This window comes from Cricetulus griseus, chromosome 5 (genome assembly GCF_003668045.3).
Source record: "Cricetulus griseus strain 17A/GY chromosome 5, alternate assembly CriGri-PICRH-1.0, whole genome shotgun sequence".
NCBI lineage: Eukaryota > Metazoa > Chordata > Mammalia > Rodentia > Cricetidae > Cricetulus > Cricetulus griseus.
The window spans coordinates 60,314,413-60,336,643 of NC_048598.1; the positions used below are offsets into that span (position 1 = coordinate 60,314,413).

The following is a 22,231-nucleotide window of genomic DNA, read 5'->3' on the forward strand; positions in this document are numbered from 1 at the left end:
GCTGTGACTTCTCCAGAAGAGAGTCCAGATTGCCCAATTCCAGCTTTTGTCTGTGTAATTCTGTGTGTCTATATTTTCTTCATTCCCTTGCCACCCCCACCGGGTCCACCCCTGAAGCCATGCTGGATGTTGCACATGTGTTTGAGTTGTATCTGTGGCAGGGTGAAACGGGACACAGGTGTGGGAGGACTTAGTGTGTGTGGTGAGAAGACCACCTTAATGCCATTCCTCAGTGGCTTTCCTCCTTTTGTTTAAGACAAAGTTTCTCATTGGCCTGAACTTCAACAAGAAAGCTAGGCTAAGTGGCCCAAAAGCTTTCAGAAAGGTATCTTCCTGCCTCCACATACCCCATAGTGTTAGAATTGTCAAGGAGTTAGAATTGTTGGAAGTGTTAGGGAGTATCGTTTTGACTAGCTTTTTATGTAGGTTCTGAGAAGTTAAACTCATCATCATACATGCAAGGCAAGCACTTCACTGAGCTATCTTTTTAGCCAATACAACCACCTTTCTACACACACACACAAAAAAAAAAAAAAAACAGGCTTAGCTTTTAATATTTGTTAAGATTCACTTTTATTTTTATTTTTATGTGTGTGTGTGTAATTGTCTGGCACACCTGTACAGGTACCCCAGAGTCACAAGAAGGCACTAGATCCCCTTAACCCATGAAGCTGAGTTACAGGTGACTGAGAGCTGAACAACATAAGCACTAGGAACCGAACTCAGGTCATCTGGAAGAGCAGGAAGCATTTTTTAACTAAAGGAACTACTCGCTAAGATTTCAACAGACCATATGAACAGTTATCTGGTTCATAGTTCCAATGTAGGGATACATACCAAGATGGTTCAGGATATGTTTCCCTACCTTTGTCTGACATGTTGGGAGTCAGGGAATCTGGAGAGAGCTGACATGCTTCAGAAAATTAAAATGCATATGCTATTTAAATTTTACAAAGTATAAAGTCTACTGTCAAGATCAGTTAAAAATTCATTAATCATTAGTCTTGTGTGTTCTTGAGTAGCCTTGAGAACTTAACATGTGTTGAACTTGATTTAGCTTTAGTTCCTTTTTTACGGCATCAGAGATGATTTTTTTTTAATGGTTCTAGGAGCTGCATCGATGGATGGCTCAAGGGTTAAGAACTAGTCCTGCTCTTGCAGAGAACCTGAGTTCAATTCCCAGCACCCACATCAGTGGCTCACAACCACCTGCAACTATACCTCCTGGGATCTCATGCCCTTCTTCTGGCTTCTACAGGAAACTGTACACATGTGTAGTGGCATCTTGTTCTGCCTTAGGGTGTGGCTTCGATGTGATCCCTTAAAAAGAAAAAGAGGGGCCTCATGTTCTCTCTCTTGGGTTGTGGTCTGAGCATCCTTCATGGCAGCATCCTTCAGGGACAGAAGACCACGGCGGCTATTTACCTTAATTGTGTGAATGCTCCCCAAATAAATATCTGTTATTCATTTATTCGGGCACCCGTGGACTTCTTTTACCAGGCCTTCATACATGTACACAAACATGCACACTCACACAGAGAAAATTAAATAAATACATCTCTTTTAAAATAAAAAGCTTCTAAACTAGCGTGTTTTATATTTTTATTTTTCTGTTCTTGGGAGGCTAGAGTCTAGATTCTTTGTGGATAGTTATTAAAGGCCCATCTTTCGACAGAACAGAAAAAAAACAATGCCCTAAATGGTATTAAGAAAGCAACCACTCTGGGCTGAAATCCAGGGCCAAATTACTTGATTCTCTTATGAAACAAAGAGATGAGGTGTTGGTATCTCCTGAGCAGATCCATCCAGATCATGTACAGTGGGAGGCATCTACCTTCACACCCTCTATGAAGAGATGCTTTTATAAACAACAGTTAAGTGCTCACTTTAGCAGCACATATACTAAAAACTAGGACAATACAGAGGAGACGAGTATGGCCCCTGTGCAAGAATGACAAGCAAATTCACAAAGCATTCCAAATTCTTCATGCAAAAACTGCAAGAGTCTACAGTATCATTCAGCCTGCTATGGGTATCATTGTAAACAAGGAAGTTTACAAATTATGAAAGTTTGGCCTTAGCTTAGGCTTGTTCCCAACTAGCTCTTATAACTTAAATTAACCTGTTTCTATTAATCCTTGTTCTGCCATGTGACTTTTTTACCTCTCCTTCATTCTGTATGTCCGACTCCCTCTGTGTCTGACTGAATCTGAGCACCTCAGATTCTTCCCAAGTTCCTTTCCCCAGAAATCCTTCTTCTCATCTCCTGCCTGGCTATTGGCCATTCAGCTTTTTATTAAGCCAGCCAAAAGGCACCTTAGGGAGAGACACATCTTCACAATATACAGAAGGATCATCCCACAACAAGGAAGTTAAGGGTAAGATTCCTACCAAGAGAATTAATGTACATATTGTGCAAATCAAATACTCTAAAAGCCAAGATAGTGTCCTGAAATGGGTGAAAGAAAATGATCAGACAAAGGAAGCCAAAGAGATAGGCAACTGGGTTCAAGTGAATCGCCAGCCTGCTCCACCCAGAGAATCACATTTTGTCAGAACTAACAAGAAGGAGCCTGAGATAGTGGAACCCATTCCCTGTGAGTTCATGGCTTAATGTACAAAAAGAAATAAAGACACTAAATCATCCTTCTAAAATTAAAAATTAAAAAAATGAACATTGAGGCCTGGGGATGCAGCTCAGTGGTAGACTACTTACCTAACATGCACAAGGCCCTGAGTTCAATCCCTGCTACTCCAATAAATAAATAAAAGTACAATTAAATTGATAAAATCAAAAAGAGCAATTGATGACTTTGAAATCACATGACACTTCTGATAGATTGTGGTCTTTGATGAGTTTACTAGGAACCCTGTCACTATTTCCGAACACAGAAACAGTACACTTATGGTTTCAAACAAGCATCTAATTTTAGAATAAATGAAATTCATAAATAGTCTTCATCTATGACCCCTGTAGAGTAGTTCTTGGAAATTCTTATGTCATGCCTATACTCACAGGTACCCCATGACTATAACAAGCCTTTGATAGCTAGCAGGGAGTTGCCCAAGCTCTGTCCCTGGAGTCCTACTTCTCTGTTCTTCCAGTATCAGAATGTCTTCCCCTGCAGCAGACAAGGCAGTAAGTCCCTTCTTAAGATAGACCTAAGTTTCATCCCCCTCTGCCACAGACATCGTAGAGGAAAACCTATAAGTATGGCGTGCACAAACTAACACCTCTCAGATCCCCGGCCATGGAGGGACTTGCTTTCCAGATAAGAACTGTAGCCAACAGATGGCTGCCAGCTGTCAGCATTTTCATGGTCATCCTTGAATAGAAAGAACCACTTTGCCAAGACCAGGCCTTCTCAGCACAGTCTGCATTTACTGGCTAAGCAAGGCAGTAGGCTGTAAACTGAGACAGCTTGGTTTGGCATGAGAAATACAGGTGAGCAATACTCTCCAGTGATTTCCAGAGGACCAGCCAAGTTTTTTTTTTTGTTGGACCTGCATGGCAATTCACCTTTTTCTTCTACCCAATCCAGTAACTCACCTCTTCTAGTTGGTTTCTGTTTGTCTATAAGATACTTAGCCTCATAGAACAGTTTCTGATATACAGAAAAGTTGGGAAGATTTATCAGTTCAGTCTCCCCCCATTACTAACACTTTACATTAGGATGGTTGTTTTTGTGATGTTATGTTTGTTTGCTTGCGTTAAGACTGGGTCTCTAGCCCAGACTGGCCTCTAGTTCCCTATGTAGCTAAGGATAGCCTTGAATTTCTGATACTTCTGCCTTTACCTTCCCAGAGCTGGGATTACAGGAGTGAATCACCATGTGTGCTTTATGCTGTGCTTGAAGATCAGAGCCAGAGCTTCATGTATACTAACCAAGCCCTCTACCAACTCAGCCGCATCTCCAGCCTTACTGGTACAAGTAATGAACCAGTACCAACACACTGCTATCAACTAGTCTAGTTTTGATTAGATTTCCTTAGAATTCAGCTACTTCTTTTTCCATGAGCCATGGTCATCACATTGCTTTTAGTTATCATGTTTCTTCAGGCAATGGTCTTTCCACAGGATCTAAAGATCCATCTTATAATCTACTTCTAGGGGCAGATATGGTGGTGTTTGCCTGATATCCTAACATTTGAGAGGTCAGAACAAAAAGACATGATGTTCAGAGTCACCTCTATCCACATAGGAAGTTAGAGACCAGCCTGGGTTACATAAAACCCTATGTTTAAATTTTTATTTAATTTTAAAAGAGGAGCTACAAAGATGACTCCATGGTTAAGGGAACTTGCTGCTTTTTCAGGGGAACAGAGTTTGATGCCCAGTACCCACACAGGGTGGCTCACAACCACCTTTAGCTCCAACTCTGGGAATCTAACACCCTCTACTGGCCTCCAAAGGCACACACACACACACACACACACACACACACACACACACACACACACACGACATACACATATAGTCACACATATAAATTAGTAGAATCTTTGAAAACTTTCAAAAAGGAAAATAAAAACCTGTTTCTAGACCTAACCTGTGTGTGACCATTGGCTGCATGCACAATAGCCCTGCTACTTTCTTCTTGCTAACAGCACCCCAGTATCATTAATTGCAATGTGTCTATGGAAAGAAACTTGTTTTTTGTTGAATGGTATCTGATCCAGACCTAACCAAGACATAAGGGGATGTTTTCTTCTAGGGGCTTTCCTTTTGGTTGATAAGTAAATAAATAAAAGTTATCAAATGAGGCTCTACACATCACTGGGTATTGATAACAGTTAATGGTTTCTGAGGGAGGAAGAGATTTTTTCTTCAATGGTGTAGACACAGGTGCCTGTGCTCCTGGAAACAAAGCTGCCCTCATGCTACTTGTCTTAGGGTTTCTATTGCTGTGAGGAGACATTCTTGACAACGGCAACCTTTATTTATAAAGGAAAACATTTAACTGGGGCTAGCTTTCAGTTAATAGGTTTAGTTCATTGACATCATGGCAGGAAACATGACAGCATGCAGAAAGACATGGTGCTGGAGAAGGATCTGGGAGTTCTACATCTGAATCTGCAGGCAGCAGGACAAGAGAATGGGCCACTGGGCCTGGTTTGAGCTTCTGAAACCTCAAAGCCCACTCCATGTGACACATTTCCTCCTACAAGGCCACGCCTCCAATAATGTCACTCCCTGTGAGTCTATGAGGGCCATTTTCATTCAAATTACCACACTCCTGGGTAAGCAATCCTAAGAAACCCAGTGTTTCACACACACACACACACACACACCAATGACTATGAAAGTAGAACTTGTTGAGAAGAAAAAGGGAATCAGCAGGAGTGAGAGAGGGTTAGGATAAATCTGATTGAAATACGTTATACACTTGCATGAAAATGTCATAATGAATTGTGTTATTCTGTATAATTATTACTAGTATATGAATATGCTAGTAAAGATATCTTAAAGTTATAAGAAGGATCCAAGGAGAGAATTTGTTGCTCTGAGTTTGGGTCCTGTTCTCCCCCATCTGCCTTAAGCCCTGCTGAGTGATGACTGTAACATAATGGCTCTGGCAATATGGCAGACTGTAAGAGGACAGCTTCAGATCCTCCTGCCGTCACTGAGCTACAGAACCAACACTGTAGCTGGAATTCCTGTTAAACTGGTAAAGAATAGAAAGTCCTTATGATGCCACCATTTCTACTTACTAGGGATAGTGTAGAGAAAGTGTTTACAATAAGGAGCACAGTGGCTAAAAGGAAGATAGAACTCATCAAATGTGTGTATGTGTGTTTATGTATGTGATGTGTGCATGTGTACACAAGTGTGTGCACAGGTGTATTTACCCATGTGTGCCCATTCAAAGGCCTTAGAAGGCCATTGAGTGTCTTCTTCTAATGCCCTCCACCTTATCCCCTTGAGATAGGATCTCTCAGCTCAAACTGGAGCTTACTATTTTTCAGCTAGGCTGTCAGCCAGCAAGCCCCAACAATCCTCCTGTTGCTACCTCCCTAGTGTTGGGGTTACAGGCAGGTATAGCTAAACCTGGTTTGGTTTGGTTTTACAAGATGGGGTTTCTCTGTGTAGCCTTAGCAGTCCTGGAATTCACTCTGTAGACCAGGCTGGCCTTGAACGCAGAGATTCACCTGCCTCTGCCTCCTGCGTGCTGGGATTAAAGGTGTGCACCACCACCACCCCAGCATTAAAGCCAGCTTTTTACATGGATAGTAGGAGTCCAAACTCGGGTCTTCATGCTTTCATGTCAAGAATTCTTACTCACTGAGTCATGTCCCCAGCCCAGATGAATTTTTAAGAAAACAGCCCCACAGAGGCTGAACAGGACAAATGGTTCTTGCCAAAGCAGCAATAGCCCTTAGTGGCTGGATCCTTACTTCTCTGCTCTGCTAGGTGTCTTTTCTCTGCCTCATAGTTCCCACTCCCCATAAAGATGACTTACTTATTGCTTCCTACACCTCTCTTAATCTGACGACCTTTTAGCTTCACGTCCCACTAGAAGTTCTCATGTGGCCCCTGTTGAAATCTCTTAGGGGGAGAATATAGTCAACTTGGCTTGTCTTTGTGAGGTCACACCTCAGGACACACACCACCTGGGATATCTTGTCTTAGTTCCATCAGTTATGCTTGGAAGAACAAGGTCTCCTGGTGTAAAGCCTAGTCATGCAGAGCTGCCTCTTCAGCACAGCTGTGTGAGAAACTGAGTGCTCAGGCACTGAGACATTGAGTCCAGGATCTGCAATAACTGGTAGCATCATCTCTATTCTCTCTCTTACCAAATTAATCTGTTTCTAATACTTGAATGTATGCATGTGCAAATTTCTATGTGTGGATGCATGTATGTGTACAGAATATACACACACTTGGGTGAAGGCCCAAGGACGGCCTCAGATGTAGTCCCAGAGGTATCATCCACCTAATTTTTTGAAACAAGGCTTCTCACTGACCTAGAACTCATGGCAGTGCTAGTGGCCAGTGAGCCTCCTCTCACTACCTCCCTTGCATGGGGCTTACAAGCATGCACCAGCATGCCAGCTTAAAAAAAATGTATCTATGTATTTTTATTTATTTTGGGTGGGTGTGCATGTGTGTGCCACAGTGCATGTGTGGAGGTCAGAGGACAGCATGCTGGAATTGGGTTCTCTCCCTTCATCAGGCAAGCCCCAAGGATCACCTAGGTCTAAGACTTGGTTGCATCCACCTTACAGACTGAGCATCACTGGCCCACTCCTAGCTTTTTTAAAACTTGGGTTCTGGGAGTTAAACTCAAGTCGTCATGCTTGCAACATAAATATGTCTTCTTTGAAGCCTTGGCCTGGAACTTTTCTAATCTATTTATATTGTTATAAACTGGAAGCATTCATGTCTCATGTGAATGAAAGATAGGGTATTTCCATATATACTTTTGGTTACTCCAAAGACCAGAAAGAATGGGTAAGGGAAGAAAGAGAGCAAAAGAAAGGAAGGAAAAGAGAAGCACAAAGCAAGTTTTTGATGGATGCAGACAGGTGTTGTGATAAAGACTTGGCACTTCAGCAAGAGAAGGAAGCAGAAAACACAGTGTAGGAGGATTGAGGTCCAAGCCAGCTCCCATCTCAGGCCAGAACCAATGGGAAACAGAGTGTGTGTCATGGAAGACAGAGGTTTTAATGGGTGACAAAAGCTAGACTAATCCAACAGGCTCCTGTGGCTCAGTTCTGCTCCGGGAAAACATTCCACGCTCTCAACCACACATGGGTCACTGGGTTCTGCTCACAGGCGTGCCATGTGTCTTCCCTGGCATCAGTGTAGGAGACATTGTTACTGAATATCTCATCAGAGTGGCCTAAGATAACTCCGTTTCCCCAAGGGCCAAAGATGACTCCAACCAACCACACTGAATAACAACACAAGCCAGTGTGCCCAGAATCACAAAGTGGAACTGAGGTGGGGCTTGTACTCCATGACGAATGAAGTTTCTGGCAACCATTTGCTGTGCCAAAACCTTAGCTTTCATTCCTCTCTTGATTTTTAAAGCTGGTCTTTGAACACTCTTCTGGAGGTAGTTGGTCCTTTTGATGTTCAGTGCTTACATGAAAAAGATGAGTTACCTCATTTCTGCAGAGGGGGCCAACCCTGCTCTCTATGGGAAGAGGCAAGCTGTTCAGGCATCTATGCCCACGAAGGAATGAAAGCTGTTTTTCTTAGAAGGTTCAAAGTTAATATGTCAATTAAATTCCAATGAATTGTGCATCAGACCTTGAAATGCAGAAGCTACGATAGGAACCTGAAAACACGGGGTTAGAGAGCCATTACTAGGAAGATAAATGAATCTGAAGTACTGGCCATAGTGGCTAACTTCCTTTCCTTTTTTGTTTTGTTTCTAGTGTGTATGCTTTTGTGTGAGTCTGCATGTGAGGGCAGTAAGAATTAACTAAAAATAAAGTAAGTCTTGGTTAGGGTTTTTATTGTGAAGAGACATCATGACCACAGCAACTCTTCTGAAGGAGAACATTTAATTGAGGTGGCTCCCTTATAATTTCAGAGGTTCAGTCCATTATCATCAGGATAGGGAGCATGGCAGCACGCAGGCAGATATAGTGCTGGAGCTGAGAGTGCTATATCTTGACTCAGAAGCAACAGGAAGCTGACTGACTGTCACACAGAGTGAAGCTTGAGAAAAGAGACCTCAAAGCCCACCCCCACAGTGACGAACTTCCTCCAACAAAGCCACACCTACTAACAGTACCACTCCTTTTGGGGGCCATTTTCTTTCAAACCACTACATCTACATAGACTATGGGTTTTGAAGAGGTTTCTTCAAACAGGACAAAAATTCCTGCATGGAGAAGGAGAAGTGGACACAAAGCCACTCCTAACCAAGAAGCTACTTCCAATTGATACAAGCTGGGAAAGAGAAAAAATCAGTTTTTCCCTAATGGAGTGTCACCAGATAGATCAGCTACACTCTAAGGTGGGACCCATGTCCAGGAATGGTTAGCTGACATAAAACAGACTGACTCCATGATTTTATGAACTTTTTGTTTTGTTTTTTGCCTTATTGGGGTTGTTTGTTTTGATTTTTGTTTTCAGAGGTTGGGGTTTTCTGAGAGAAAGGGAAAGAACACGTAGGTAGGGAAGTAGGGAAGGATCTGGGTCAAGTTAAGAGAGGAGAAAGAATGTTATCAAAATATATTGTATGAAAAAGATTACTTAAAATAAATCAGAAAAAAAATTTAGTTTCATGAACTTTCAGAAGCCTTGCTCTGGGTCTGAGGACACACCTCAGTGAGTAAAGTGCTTGCCATCCAGGCATAAAGAAGCTATGTGAAAGCAGACACAGTACTGTGTACATCTGTAATGATAACATCCTTAACGTTATGGGAAGTGGAGACGGGAGAATCCCTAGAAGCTCATTGGCTTGCGTAGGCATCCATAGAACAACAAAGAGAACATGTCTCAAACAAGGTAGGAAGCAAGAACTAGCAACAACCCCAAGGCTGTTTATTCTCTGACCTCTATACATGCTGTGGCGTTCATGCATCTGCATTCACAGACATGAATGTGCACATACCCATATCAAAAAATAAGAAATAAAAAATTAAGGCCCAGACTGGGGCCTGCATAAATGGTTCAGTTAGTAAAGTGCTTGTCTCGTGACCTGAGTTTAGTCCCTAGGACCCTTATAGAAGTGTTTGGTGCAGGAGTGCATGCTTGCAATCCCAATGCTGAAGAGCTAGGGACAGGTGGAACTCTGGGCTCAATGGCCTGTGAATCTAGCCTATTTGGCAAGTTCCCGTCCAGTCATAGAGCCTGTCTCAAAGAAGCTGGACAGTGTTCCTAAGCGTGATACCCAAGGTTATCCTCCAGCCTACACACACACACACACACACACACACACACACACACACACACACACATTACATGCACACACACACACACATGCACACACACACACCACACACACCACATGCACACACACACACACACACCACACGCACGCACGCACGCACGCGCACACACACACACACACACACACATGCACACGCACACGCACACGCACACGCACACACACACACACACACACACACACACACACACACACACCTGCACATACCTGCATACATGGGAATATGTGCCCACACATTAATAATAAAGAGGAAGATGAGATACATGACCATATTTTTAAATAAGCATAGCCAACCAAAAAAGCCCAGGAAAAGTTTAAAGTGCCTTTTACTATCTTCTATGTCATCATGTTGCCTTTTCCCATGGGTTTCCCTTACAGGCATCTGTAATTCTTGATATTTTTATTTTTTAAGACTTGTTTTTGTTCAGAGGCACTATCCCTTTGGGAGTCTGTCTGAATCAGGAAGTGGGGCCACTCCAGGAAAGCATGGGCCAGTCTGAGATAGACAGAATTTCCTTATCATCAAGACATGTCCTTGCCCAGACATTTCAAGGAAGTGTTGGGGAAGGTGTCTTCATTCTAGAGCATACCTGTCACTACAAGAGGGGAGGCTATGAAGACAAACCCATGTGGAGTTTCCTATTTGGAACCAGACTTCACTAGATCCAGGCTAACATCAGCTAATTTCTTCCAAAAAGTTAAAAGAAGAAAACCAGGTTTAGGGAGAGGATTGCTTTATGTCAAGAATTGCAAACACTTGGACAGGACTGGGGAGATGGCACAGACAATGAGGCACTTGCCATGCAAGTGTGAGAACCAGAGTTCTGACCCTCAACACCCACAGAAAAGCCAAGCAGCAGCTGCCGGGAACGCTGGCACTCGAGAGGCAGAGAGAGAGAGAGCATCCGCAAGGCAAGCCAGCTGGCTAGACTAGCCAGTCAGAGAGCTCTGAGTTCACCTGAGAAACCCAGCCTCAGGAAATAGACAGTGGAGGAGGATACTAACAACAAGCTTGGGCCTCTACATGCATGTACACATGTGCACTCACACCTGTTTGCACATACTCATATCCATACACATGTGAACATGAATACACATACACATCACACATACATATGCGAAGAAAAAAACCTGAAAAATTTAGATGGAGCTGGGGAAATGGCTCAGTTTGTAAAATGATTCCCACACAAGCAGGAGGACCTCAGTTTGATCCTCTCGGAACCCATGTAAAGAAGCTGGATCTGGTGGTGTCTGCTTGTAGTCCCAGCGCTGAGAAAGTGGAGGCAGGTAGATTTCTGGGCTTCACTGGCCAGCCAAATAAGTGAGCTTCAGGCCAATAAGAAACCATGTCTTGAAAAAATCAGAGTAGATTGTATGACTGACAAATGCTAGCCAACACTGACTCTGGCTTCCACATGCATACACACACACACACACACACACACACACACACACACACTCATACACACACTCACACGGACCACAAAATATATTAAGAATAGAGAAAGTAGATGAGGGAGGTAGGAAAGGCAAACTGTCTGTGAAGCAAGCTGCTTCTTTCATGGCCTTCTGCTGTTTAATAAAAAGGATGATAAACAAGTTTAGTGGCAGCCCAGTGACAGGGTTATACATTCAATAAATGTTTTTAAGCATCTATTGGGTGGAAGAATTGTTCACAGAACAATGCAGAGTAAGGAAGCTAGAGCTCAAATAGCAGCCACATAATTAAAGGGTGAGAGTGTAGCCCAGCAGTACAGTATGTGTTCATCACTGGTTTCCATCCCCCGTACCAAAAAGACCAACAAACAAAACCCACACACAATTAATTGTAAGAAAGACAACCGGCTTGAGATGCAGCCTTGGCCCCTGTGGACCAGATTTTCTGTATGCTGAGTCTGAGAAAACGCCTTCCAGACTGCACCTCTGTGATGCTGATCTCATTAACCACAGCTGGTTCTTTAGCCCCCACTGACCAGTACCCACTGTCCCAGTAAAGCAGAGGTTTCACTGCAATGGTGCTGGTCTCTTGCTGGTCACAACATATGCTTGCACCCCGCTGACCACCAACCAGAGAGTCTTACTCCAAAATATCACAGGAATGTCCTAGACAGTCCTTGCTTTACTCTGAAACTTCACAAACCAGGCCTCCACGGCCCACATTTCCCTTCATGAGATTGTCATCTAAGCTTACGAAAGGACAGCTCATGAAGTTCTGAACACTGGTTGACTTTTTCAACTCCAAGTCCCCAAATACTCCGAAGTCTTCCCAAAATAGTCCAAAGGCACAAAAAGCCACATGGTCAGGGTTATCACAGCAACACTCTGCTCTTGGTACTAAATTCTGTCCCAGTTTGCTTTTTCCATTGCTGTGATAAAACACTCTGACCATAAGCAACTTGGAGGAGGAAAGGGTTTATTTCATCTTACACTTCCAGATCACAATCCATCTTTAAGGGACTCAGGATAAGAACTCAAGACAGGAACCTGGAAGCAGGAACCATGGAGAAATGCTGCCTACTGTCTTATTCAAGAGCTCGTGCTCAGTGAACTTTCTTATTCAGCCCAGCCAGACCCATCTGTCTAGGGATGGTGCCACCCACAGTGGGCCAGACCTTCCTACATCAACCATTAAGCAAGGCAATGCCTCATAGGCATGGCCATGAACCAATCCGATTCAGACAATTTCTTAATTGAGGTTTCCTCTTCCGAGGTGACTCTATATCATTGGTTCTCAACCTATGGGTCACAACTCCTTTGGGGTTGCATAACAGATATTTACATTACAATTCATAACAGTAGAAAAATTACAGTTATAAAGGAGAAATGAAAATCATTCTATGGTTAGGGGACACCACAACATGAGGAACTATATTCAAAGGTCCCAGCATTAGGAGGGTTGAGAACCACTGCTTTAGATTGTGTCAAGTTGGCAATAAAAATTAACCAGGCCAGAGATATTGTGATGGAGACATGTATGGACCACTAGAATGAATGCTGAAGCTATGTAACCTAGTCTTGGAAGTCAAGGAAGCTTCTCTACGGAAATGGCACTTAAGACGGGCCCACAGAGACAAGAGAACATTTGTTGTATTAAAAAGTGAGCCCAGCTCCTGTACTTACTTCTTTGGGCCTGCTCTCAGGCCCTTCCAGCTACCTGCTTCCTGGCAGCCTCCCCATAGGGGGCTGTGGCTCCACCCCTCCCACTCCCACTGGGCTGGCCTCTGCATCTGACAAGAGAGAGGGCAGCGGCAGTTCAGAGGGACATGGGGACACCGACAGGGAAGCTCAGCCTCCCACCGCAGCTCCGCTTTATGGTGGTGTCCCATTTTCCATGAGTCACAGGATCTAGTTACCCAGCGGTAGAAGACTGGGCCCCCTGTGATGCTGTCCTCCTTAGCAGACTGAGCCACCTGGGCTTGACCGCTCAGCCCCTCCGTGCTTCTCCAGAGCTCAGGCAACCTGGACCAGAGCAGAGTTATCTGAAGAAGCTGCACACACAGGAACGGGCATTGGAAGAGGTGAAGTTGGCCATCAAGCCATACTACCAGAAGAAAGACATCACCAAGAAGGAGTACAAGGACATCCTGAGGAAGGCTGTCCCACAAGATCTGCCGCAGCAAAAGCAGGGAGATCAACCCTGTCAAAGTGGGCAACCTGATGAGGGCCTATGTCCAGCGCTACCGCTACTTCTGCAAGCACAGGCGCAAGCCGGGGGACACCCCAGGACCCCCTCAGCCACCCAAGGAGCTAGGGCCCCCAGACAAGGGTGGCCCAGGCCTTTCCCTGCCTCCTCTCTGAGACTTCATACCCTGTTCCTGCACCTCTGAGACTCTGGACATATTTATGGCTTCACTTCCCCACTAAACCTCCCCACACCCCCAGTGGGATGATGGGGTCCGTTGTGAGGAAGAGGAGAGCCCCCAACCAGCCTTGCCCCTACCCATTATCCTGGCCCCTTAGCCTATCCCCAAGGCCTCAGCCCTTCTGTCATGTCCCCTCCAATTTTATTAAAGATTTCATGAAATTCAAAAAAAAAAAAAAAAAAAAAAAGTGAAAACAGGCAACAAAACGGTTCAGAGGGTAAGGGTGCTTGCTGACAACCTGATGACCTGAGTTTGATCCCAAGAACCCACACGGTAGAAGGTGGAAGGAGGACACCAAGTCCTGCAAGTTGTCCTCTGACCTCCACACTCACCCTAAGGCACATGATTGCCCACACTAGTTTAATTTCTTTGTTCTGACAAAGTTCTCTAACAAAAGCAGCTTAAGGAAGAAAGGAGCTTATTTCAGCTTGCAACTCCAGCCCAGAATTGTAGGGAAACCAAGTCAGGAACTTGGAACATCCAGCCACATCATTTCCTCAGTCAGGAGCAGAGAAATAAATGCATGCTGGATGGCTTGCCATCTGTGCTCAGATCTGTTTCTCCACTTCCAGACAGTCCAGGATTCCTTGTCTAGGGAATGATGCCACCTACAGGGGGCTGAGTCATCCCACATCAATTAATTTAATTAAGACAATCCCCTACATGAACCTAGGTAACAAAGTGGACCCTAAAAGAGACATACATGGATCTGCGTAGAAAAGAGGGAAAAAACAAGATCTCCTGAGTAAATTGGGAGCATGGGGGGAATAGGGGAGGGTGGAAGAGGAGACGGGAGGAGAGAAGGGGAGTTCGGAAGAAATGTATAGCTCAATAAAAACAAGCTCAAAAAAAAGAAAAAAAGACAATCCCCTATACAATCCAACCCAAAGTAGACAGTCCCTCATTGAAACTCTTCCCACGTGTTTCTAGGTTGTGTCAATCAGACAATTGAAGCTGACTGTCACAAGCATGAAATTTTTACAAGAATCTACAGCACTCTACTACTAATTACAATAGGAGAGAGAATGTTAAATTCATCATTCTTTGGATTCACCTATATCATAATAACAATACAAATATAGATGTACAACATTTTAAACAACCAATTGATCCAGACTTTGTGGATATAAAGCAGATAACAATATCCCCATATGTTGTGGGATATTTGCACACTGTGTGCAAATGCATTGCTGTGATTGGAATAATAAAAAGCTGAACAGCCAATAGCTAGGCAGGAGATATATATGGAACTTCCCGGCAGAAAGTGGACTCTGGGAAGAAGAAAGGCAGAGTCACCAGCCACATGGAGAGGAAACAGGAGGTACAAGCTGGAAGAGAAGTAACACCATGTGATAGAACCTAGATTAATATAAATGGGTTCATTTAAGTTATAACAGCTATTTAGGAACAAGCCTAGGCTATAGGCTGAACTTTCATAACTAATAAGAAGTCTCTGTGCCATTATTTGGGAGCTGGCTGGTGGGACAGAAAAAGACTTATTATACCCATGTCTCCATAACTTTGCATACCTTCGGGGGGTTCCTTCCAATCCTTCTAGCCCCTTCCTCTGTACCTAACTTCTGTCATTATATGGAACTATGGAGGGAAAGAAACAGGAGCCGGAGAGTTAAATAGAGAGGTCAGCTAACACTAAGGGGCCATTTGAAGGATCATATGGAAACAGATTACATAGAAGCTTCTTAAAATATGCGCATATATATGAAAGAAATCTAAGTTGAATCACCAAATAATGGGGGAAACAAAGACTCAACTAAACATCTCTTGCCACCAAGTGAACCTCCCTCCAGTGCCAGCAATGGGTTACATCTAGTTAAGTTGTTGGTCAAAGGTGCCCCCTGGGAGCCCCCAAGCTGTTCAGACTGTTGCCAAGGCTATTGATTTCTCTCCGAAAACTGATGGTAAAGCCCTATTGCTAAAGACAGTACTCACCTATCTCATTGAACACGGAGAATCAAGCTGGTGCTGACTAGTGTCCATGGTACTGGAAGGTGCTCTGAGCACTACCAGAAGACAAAGCTAAATACTCACCCAGCTACAGACCCTTCCACCTACAATAGTGACCTGTTTGCAGAATATGCTGGTTCGATAGTGGCACAAAAGTTTGGGACTAGCCGGGCGTTGGTGGCGCACGCCTTTAATCCCAGCACTCGGGAGGCAGAGGCAGGTGGATCTCTGTGAGTTCGAGACCAGCCTGGTCTACAAGAGCTAGTTCAGGACAGCCTCCAAAGCCACAAAGAAAGCCTGTCTCGAAAAAAAAAAAAAAAAGTTTGGGACTAACCAACAGCTATCTGATTGGATTCAAGGCCCACTCCATGAGATGGAACCCGTGACTGGTACTGCTTGGGTGGCCAAGAACCTAAAACTAGATAGGTCAAACCAAATACAAATGCTCTACTAATAGAACATTGTAATAAAATAACTCCTAACAACATTCTGCTACATCCATAGATCTGTGTCTCCTGAAGCCATCATCAGAGAAGCTTCCTCCTACAGTTGATGGAAACTAATACAGAGTCTTACAACTGGACAATGTGTGGAGAGTGAGAGACCTTGGAACACTCAGTCCTAAATGGGATGTCTTCATTAACTCCACTCAGGGCTCAGAGAACCCTGTCACAGAGAAGACAGAAAAATTATAAGAGCCAGTGGGGAGGAACAGCAGACACCAGGGACACAGTGCCTTCCAGACACAGTAGGGCTGACAAACATATGTACTCACAGAACTGTGACAGCATACACAGGGACTGTACAGGCCCAAGCCAGATGGGGTCTCAACATGGAGACAAGAAGTGAATATGAATCTCCACTCCTAACCCAGAAGCTATCTCCAATTGGCAGTTGCACACAAAGGAAAAATTAGTTTTCTCCAATAGAGTCTCACTGGATACACAAACCACACTTAAAGGAGGCCCCATGTCCAGCAGTAGATGGCTGTTGTGGTTTCAAAGAAAATGGCTCCCAAAGGGAGTGGCACTGTTAGGAGGTGTGGCCTTGGAGTAGGTATGGTCTTGTTGAAGAAGTGTGTCACTGTGGAGGAGGGCTTTGAGGTCTCATATATGCTCAAGCTATGCCCAGTGAGATAGTCCACTTTCTGTTGCTTGCAAAACGTAGAACTCTCAGCTACCTCTCCAACACCATGTCTGCCTGCATGGCACCATGCCCCACCATAATGATAATGGACTGAATCTCTGATACTGTAAGCCACCACCTCAATTAAATGTCATACCATGGTCATGGTGTCTCTTCACAGCAATAGAAACCCTAACTAAGACAATGACCAATAGAAAACAAACTTAATGGTGTTTTGTAGATTATTTTTATGTTTCATATTGCTTTGATTGGACATTTTTGTCTTCTTGTCTTTTGCTCATGTATTATGGTTTCCAATTTTGTGTTTTTTATGGTGTGTGTGTGTGTGTGTGTGTGTGTGTGTGTGTGTGTGTGTGTTTCTTGGGCTTTTGCTGCTGTTTTTGCTCTTTTGATTTTTTCTATGCATTCTGTTTGCTTAGTTTCATTCTGGTTTGTTTTCTATTGGCCTTTTTGTTGTCTAAAGAGAGAGAGAAAAGGCTTAGAGTTGGATGAGTGAAGAGGTGAGAAGGATTGGGAGGAGATGAGGGAGGGGAAATCACAATCCAAATAGTGTATGAAAAAATATTTTCAAGTTAAAACACAAACTAAGTTTTAAAAATCAAAAACAAAACAATAGTTGCATTTACTCAACTAAAATCTGTTTAAAATCCATAAGCACATTTGTAATAACCTGAGAAATCTTCTTCTTGCCAGAAAAATACCTTTGCTGTCTAATTATTTCAGAGTTTTGATTTGCCAACATTGTTTATAAACTCTGTTGTTTTATGTATTATGTATTTTTCTTTTAAATCTTAACTGTGACATCTAAAACAGCTTTACTGAGGGAAGACAAAGTGATGGCACAGCAGTTAAGAGTATGTACTGTTCTAGCAGACGCTATATTTTAGTTCCCAGAACTCATTTGGGGTGGCTTATAAACACCTGTTAACTCCATCTCTAGATCAGTGGTTCTCAACCTTCCTAATGCTGCAACCCTTTAATACAGTTCCTCATGTTGTGGTGAACGCCAACCATAAAATTATTTTGTTGCTACTTCATAACTGTAATCTTGCCACTGTTATGAATCATAGTGTAATATCTGATATGCAGGATATCTGATGTGACCCCTGTGAAAACTCACAGATTGAGAACCACTTTCCAGGGAATCCTACACCCTCTTCTGGCTTCCACTGCACTCATACACACACACACACACACACACACACACACACACACACACACACACACACACACATTTTTTTAAAAGAAATTTTACTGAGCTATAACTCACATACCATTTCAAGTGCACAATTCCGTGGCTCTTACTACAGTTACAGAATAGTGCTCCATCACATAATCAGTTTCAGAACGTTCGTTGTCCACATCCTTCAGCCATACCCCACAATCTTCCCACCCATCAGGTTTCAAGAAGCATTAATCTGCCGAGCAGTGGTGGCACACGCCTTTAGTCCCAGCACTCGGGAGGCAGAGGCAGGCAGATCTTTGTGAGTTCCAGACCAGTCTTGACTACAAAAGCTAGTTCCAGGACAGCCTCCAAAGCCACAGAGAAACCCTGCCTCGAAAAACAGAAGAAGAAGAAGAAGAAGAAGAAGAAGAAGAAGAAGAAGAAGAAGAAGAAGAAGAAGAAGAAGAAGAAGAAGACAAAGCATTAATCTGTCCTCTGTCTCTGTAGATTTGCCCATTGCAGCCAGCCCCACATACAGTGAGAGGTACTATAGAAGATGGACAACATCTGAATGACATCTGAACTTGACATCTTGCCTACATACACATAGGCACACACATGCACAGACACCTGAAACAAACATGCACCCACATGCAAACATGCATATACAAACATACACTCATATAAACACTTCTAAAAAAAGATGAACATCTCCAAACTGAAACTCTGACACTATATTGTGTGCACTGTACAATCTCCTTGGATTAGACTTTTCTAATTCTTCAAAATTAGACAGGGGTCCATAATAGGATCGACCAATTTAATCTGTATTTACCTAGAGAAATGAATGTTCATGTACTCTGTGTGTGTGTGTGTGTGTGTGTGTGTGAGAGAGAGAGAGAGAGAGAGAGAGAGAGAGAGAGAGAGAGAGAGAGAGAAGAGAGAGAGAGAGCTGTAAGCATGTATGAACATGTAGATATGGGTTACTAACCCCCCATGCAGGCACATGTGGAGACCGAAGGTTGATAACAAGATGTTTCCATCAATTGTTCCTCAAATATATTTTTTCTTTTCAGACAGGTCAACAGGTCTCACTATATTATCCCTAGCTGTCCTGGAACTAGCTATGTAGACTAGGCTGGTCTTGAACTCACAGAGATCCACATACCTCTGCCTCCCCAGTGTTGAGATAAAAGTATGCTCCACTATGTCCAACAAATTTGGTTTTGGTGTGTGTGGGTGTGTGTGTGTGTGTGTGTGTGTCTGTGTCTGTGTGTGTGTGTGTATGTGGTAGGTGGGTACATGCATGACGTGGAGGACAGAGGACAGAGAAAAATTTGGAGTAGCTGGTTCTCTCCTTCCATCATGGGTTCTAAGAATCAAACTGATTTGTCTGGCTTGCCTAGGAAGCACTTTTACCTCTGAGCCATCTAGGAGGCCTGCTTCAACCTTATTTTTTGAGGCAGGGTCTCTCACCAAAGCTGGAGTCTGCTATTTCCAATAAACTGGCTAGCCAGAGAGCTCCCAAGACCCATCTGTCTCTACCCCCTCATCACTGACAATGCAGGTGCGTGCAATCATGTCTGACTTTAATTGTGTGCTAGGGATTTCCTGTAATACAAGTTATTTTATTTTTAACAAAATAAAATATAATAAGATAAAACAAAAACCACCACACCAAAATTGGACAAGGCAAACCAACAGAAGGAAAGGAGCCCCAAGAGAAGTCACGAGAATCAGAGACCCACTTGTTGGCTCATTCTGGAGTCCCCTAAAAACACGAACTACACAGAGGACTTGGTGCAGACCCATGACGACCCTGTGCTTGCTGCTTCAGCCTCTGTGAGTTCATATGAGCTTTACTCACTTGATTTAGAAGGACTTGTTCTCCTGGTGTCCTGGTGTCTTCCTGGTGTCCCCTCCGGCTCTTCCACTCTTTCTGTCTCCTTTTCCACAGAGCTCTCTGAGTTCTGATGGCAGGGACTCGATGGAGTCATTACATGTAGAGTTGTGTGTTCCAAGGTCTCACTCTCTGTATAATGTCTGGCTGTGGGTCTCTGTATTTGTTCCCATCTGCTGACAGAGGATGCTTCTCTGTGCTAGGGATCTTAACACGGTTCCTTGTGCTTACACAGCAAGCCCTTTACCCACTGAGATATTTCCCCAATACCTTTGGCACATGCATGGATGAACAACTGTGGTATATTTATACAATGAAATGTTCCCCAGCGGGAGTGATGGACAAATGTTATCGTCTGAGTGAATCTCAAATGATTCCTCCAAAGCCCAACCAAACATGAGGGCATGGATGCTAACATTTATGTAAAATCCTAGCAAATGAATCCAGTGACAAAAAAACAATCTTGGGACTTGCCTGAGGATTATGTGAGGAGAGAAACTGAAGATGGGTGGATAACAGGGAGGAGGAGGAGAATGAGGAAGCCTGGATGTAATGGATATGCTCATTGTCTTTACTGTGGCACTGTGTATGTATGAGTGAGTACATATACATGTACATACATACATGTATATGTACACATGTATAGGTGTGTGTGTGTGTGTGTGTGTGTGTGTGTGTGTGTGTGTGTGTGTGAAAATATCAAAATGGGGGCTGGGATATAACTCAGCTGATAGCTAGCATGCATGTTGCCCTGGGCTCCATCCCCAAAACCACATAAGTTGGGAGGAATGGTGCAGGCCTGTAGTCCCAGCATTGAGGAGTCTGAGGCAGGAAAATCAGAAGATCAGGTCATCCTCATTACACAGCAAATTCAAGGCCAGACATGGATACAAGAGACCGCCTTTCAACAGAAAAAACTCAAATTGTACATTTAAGTATATGTAGTATATGTACATTAAGTATATGTTTTGTACATTAATTATACCTCAGGAAATTTTGAATTTTATATACTGCAAACATTTATTTTGCCCTGGACCAAATGAAGTCATTTTTTAATCTAATCATCTTTTTTGTTTAGTTCCACTGTCTATCATAGACTACTGACACTCTAAAACTATCAGTGATAAATACTTACACATCTCATTCTATCATTTTTTTATTCTATGAATTATTCTTTCAGAAAATGTATATCCCAGGACTGAGGAGTAGCCCAGTTGACAGAACGCTTACCTAGCATACATAAGACGCTGGGTTCCGTGTACATGACCAAATAAACCTTGAATGGTGGGGCAAACCTACAATCCAAACACTCAGGAGCTAGAAGGAGGATAAAAAGTTCAAGGGAAATGGAATCAGGAAGATTCTAAGTTCACAGTCTCAGCTGCTTCTGATGAGTTCTTGTCTCAAGAAAAAAGAGGAGGTGGGGAAGGAGAGGGGAGGGGAGAGAAGAAGAGGGGTGAGGAGGAGAGAGGGGAAGGAAATGGGGAGGGAGCAATGGATGTTTGGTTCTGCAGGAAGCAGGGAGAGAGCACATGGAGGAAAAGATCCTTGAAACAAACAGCTGAAGGTCGAGAGCACTGTCTCCTTAACGAAAGACAATACACTACATTTCAACAAAAAGCTACTTTGTATCTACCCTCTCTAAGAGCTTGGCCTTGCAAATACCAGCCCCTAGAAACAGAAATGGCACTATTTATGAGTATTCCCCAGAGCATCTGGGCCGAAACATGCTATTTGATGAGAACAAGGATGTGCCAGCCGAATCTTGATTGTGCTCTGTAAGAATCTAGTTATTTTGCAGCTGCTTAAAACAAGTGTGGCTTTTCAGGGTTCTAAAAAATGAAAACAAGCCAAGATAGCCCATTGTTTCAGACACCATCTGAATAGCATGAGAAGTCCTTGTCCTCAATATAACTGCCTTGTGGATTCTGGGCACGTGGGCCTTTGTTTATTTGCTCATCAATCATAAGCCCATCCACCTTTGCAGGCTTCCCCTGGAGATGTGCTGATGACCTCTTCACCAGGGTTTTCTCATCCCAGGGATGGCTCACCCTGGGTTTACCATGTCTCAGCCTCTGAACACCATTAACTTAATTGTGTTTTAAGCCTATTCAACGACACGGAGGAGGAAAACTGGAAGATTAATATGTTGTACACATGCTCAGTAGATAAAAGATTTTAAAAATAGTGCCTATTTTTATGTGTTTTTCTTTCTTTTTAATTTTTTTTCTTATGTGGAGTGTGTGCGTGTGTGTGTGTGTGTGTGTGTGTGTGTGTGTGTGTG

The 22,231-nt window shown here is 43.4% G+C and overlaps 1 non-coding gene across 1 annotated transcript; it reads left to right on the plus strand.

The window, feature by feature from the left end:
• Positions 1 to 1,878: 1,878 nt before the first annotated feature.
• LOC113833849 lies at positions 1,879 to 1,986 on the plus strand. The gene has a single exon (XR_003485887.1). It is a non-coding gene; the product is annotated as a U6 spliceosomal RNA (small nuclear RNA).
• Positions 1,987 to 22,231: the final 20,245 nt, after the last annotated feature.